Raw genomic sequence first — 3214 nt, 5'->3', positions numbered from 1 at the left:
CGTTAGGACAAGGTATTTCCAGACTCACTGAGTCTAGATGCAATCCTGGTGCGTTTATCTGAGAGAGGTTTGGAGTCAGATTGGAAGGGGGGATTTTGCTATGGCTGGCTGAAATGCAGAACCAAGTGGCATCTCTGTGCGCCAAGAAATGTGAATATTACTGGCAAATGCCGGAATCTAGGAGAGGCACGAACTGGTTCTCCCCCACCGCCTCCAGAAGAAGCCAATGCTGTGAGTGTCTTCACCTAGATCTATCTCTAAGTCGCCCAGTTGGTGACAGTTTCTGACCACAGTTCTGGGAAGCTCTTGCACCCGTGGCCACGGTGGCTTTAAAAACGTTTCCTGCCTCCAGACACTCAGCTTCTCTCTCCACTGATCCCGTGGCAGCCTGCACTCTGCGTTCATTCGGGGCTGGTGTGATGTTCAAGAAAGGGCTCTCAGACACAGGAGGGGAGGCCAAGAATTTGGAGATATTTTGAGCCCAGGAAGTGGCTTTGATCTTTAAATCCACTGCATACTTGCTGAAAACTTGGGGGTGTTCTTTTAAAATATCCTCTAGTCTCCTAAAATTATCTAGTACCTGTTATTCTGCCAAGGCAGCATGGGAGATCAAGACACTAGGCTCTCCCATCAACAGACTGGGCTATTGTTTCTCATAGCTCTGCTCCATTGTTCTTCTGTCTGTTTCTCTTTCTCTCCACACCTGAGGGAAGGCTCCTCCTCACTAAACGCTGTTTAAATCCCATTTTCTCTCTGAATGAGAAGTGAGCACCTCAGCCTGAAGATACTTGAACTAGCTTCACCAAATAGACTAAATGCCCTTTGTTTTCCTCACCTTGGCAGACAGAGTGCTTCCTGAGGGTGCCTGAAAATCGTCACCTTGGTGTCTTTGCATACATTTTCCTAATTACTGTGTCCAGAGTCATAAATGTCACAGGCAGAACCCACAACAGATCATCGATAGAGACAAAGAAGATGGTCAACACACTCAGGTGGTTTGCCCCTTTATAGAGAGTTCTGGGAGCGACTGCAGGCTTCCATTTCATCCAGTTCTGTTAGGAGGAGTGCTGTGCCCTGAGCTTAGAGCTATACCAGGAAGATGGAATGGTGTTCTTCTGGCCCAGTTTCCGTCACCTGGAGTCCCAGGAAGCTTTCTTTGCCAGATTCACCAGATGGTAAGTCTGTAGTCATGACCTTGGTACTCCTTGATGGAAATGAGGGCCAGGTGTGGCACCAGCAATGTCTCTATGTGGTTTAAGTGTCTCCCCGGCAATCTGTCTGGAGTACATGTCTTAGTATGCCAGGTCTCAGCACGACTGATCTGGGTCTGTGTGTGTGCACCTGGAAGGCTTTTGGCTCCATCAGCCTCCCTGTAGCTGTGGTCCACAAGGTCAGGAAGGAATGGGATAAATGGTGACAGTGACATGTATCTTTGATGGCACATCTTCTCGGGGGTCAGTGAACCTGCGTGTGTGTGTGTGTGTGTGTGTGTGTGTGTGTGTGTGTGTGTGTGTGTTTGTGAGCGCGCCCGTGTAGTTTGGAATAGGTACTTGATGCTGTGCTTTATCCTTTTCTTTCTTTCCTTCTTCCTTCCTTTCTTCTTTCTCTCTTTCTTCCCTTCTTTTCTGTTCTATGAGATAGAGTATCAAGGTCGCCTAGGCTGACCTTGAACTCAGACTTACAATAATCCTACATCTGCTTCCTGAGTGCTGCAATAATGGACATAAGTTACCGAGCCTTTTTTTTTCCTGATTTTTGTTTGTCTGTTTTTGAAATAAGGTCTGACGTGTCCCAGACTAGCCTCCACTTCACTTAACGGCCTCGCGTGTCCTAGAACTTTTGAGTCCTCTTGCCTTCAGCTCCCAAATGCTAAGATTACAGAAAGATTACAGACACCCACTGTCGTGCCCCCTTTTTTATGGGTCATGTACAGATAGGTAACCAGTCTACCACATGAGCTACATCCCCAGCCAAGCCTTTTCACTTTTTAATACCCTCTCTTTCCAGTTCCAAGTGTGGGTGACTTATAAGCAGGCCAATGGCACAGGCAACTGAGTTTTTAAAGAGTTTAAAGTGGATGCTGAAAGTCTGTGATGGCTAAGGATGTGAGAGGACTCCATTGCTAGGTGTAGCATCTCCTTATACTGAGCTGCAGCAAATAGCCACCAACCATAATATCCAGAGAAACCCACTTAGACAGTGAAAGAAAAGAATTCTCAGTTCTGTCTGTAGGCAGCAACATCTGTCACTGTACACAATATTACAGAAAAAAAAATCGGCACAGAGGAAGAACAACAGAGATAGTTTGCTGAAAGTAGGATTCATTAATTTGTAATCACGGCCACCCCTAGGTATAATCATATTTAAGAAACACACTATCAGATAGTTCATTTATTTTTATGGCAAACCAATTACATTTGATGCTCATTTTCCTGAGGCCAACTCCTCATTCTCCCAAGAAGCCATTCCGTGTGCTCTTTGCAAAGGAAATCCAAGAGCCACAGACTGGTGCCAGAGGTGAGACCTGCTGATGTCACGCTTCAGAATGGCATTTGGGAGACAGACATGCTCAATGGCTTGCACGTAGCTTTCAGAGGGTAACAGGGGCATTTGGGGATTTGAAGAGCACATCCCCAGCTTCCACTGCATGCAGTATTTAACACTCACAGGTGATTTCTCGTCTGAGATTTTTCATGCGTGATCAAGTTGAGGCAGTGTGGTTTTAGAATATTCATTCCAATCCAGGGATGATTGTATTTATCCAGTCCAGTCTTCAGTATCTGGACACTTTTCATTGTCACCAGTGGGGAGCATCCTACTGGCATCTGGAACATAAAGACCAAGCCTGCTGCTAAACACCCTACCACAGCAGAGTCTTCACAGCAGAAAGGGATGTAGTCAGAAACATGCAAAGTGCTGAGCTGGAGGTGCCTTGCTCTAAGGAAAAGAGATTTTATTTTCCTTGTGACAAGAACTCTTAGGAAATCCCACCCTCATTTTGCCTGCGACAGCCACAATGTCATGACATGATAGTTTATCTCCGAAGGATTTCCTCCTTATTTCTGCAGAGTAGAGAATTGTGTCCAGCCTGGGATTGCTAGTTTGGTGATCTGTGACAGGTGGTTTGACAGTTTGTGCGTACTTAGCTGGTATTTCCTCGGTGCTAATCTTTAACTAACAATACTTACTTACACAGTGGCCAGGCTTCCCTCAA

Source organism: Peromyscus leucopus, chromosome 12 (assembly GCF_004664715.2).
Source record: "Peromyscus leucopus breed LL Stock chromosome 12, UCI_PerLeu_2.1, whole genome shotgun sequence".
NCBI classification, from domain to species: domain Eukaryota; kingdom Metazoa; phylum Chordata; class Mammalia; order Rodentia; family Cricetidae; genus Peromyscus; species Peromyscus leucopus.
This window is presented reverse-complemented; position numbering follows the sequence as displayed.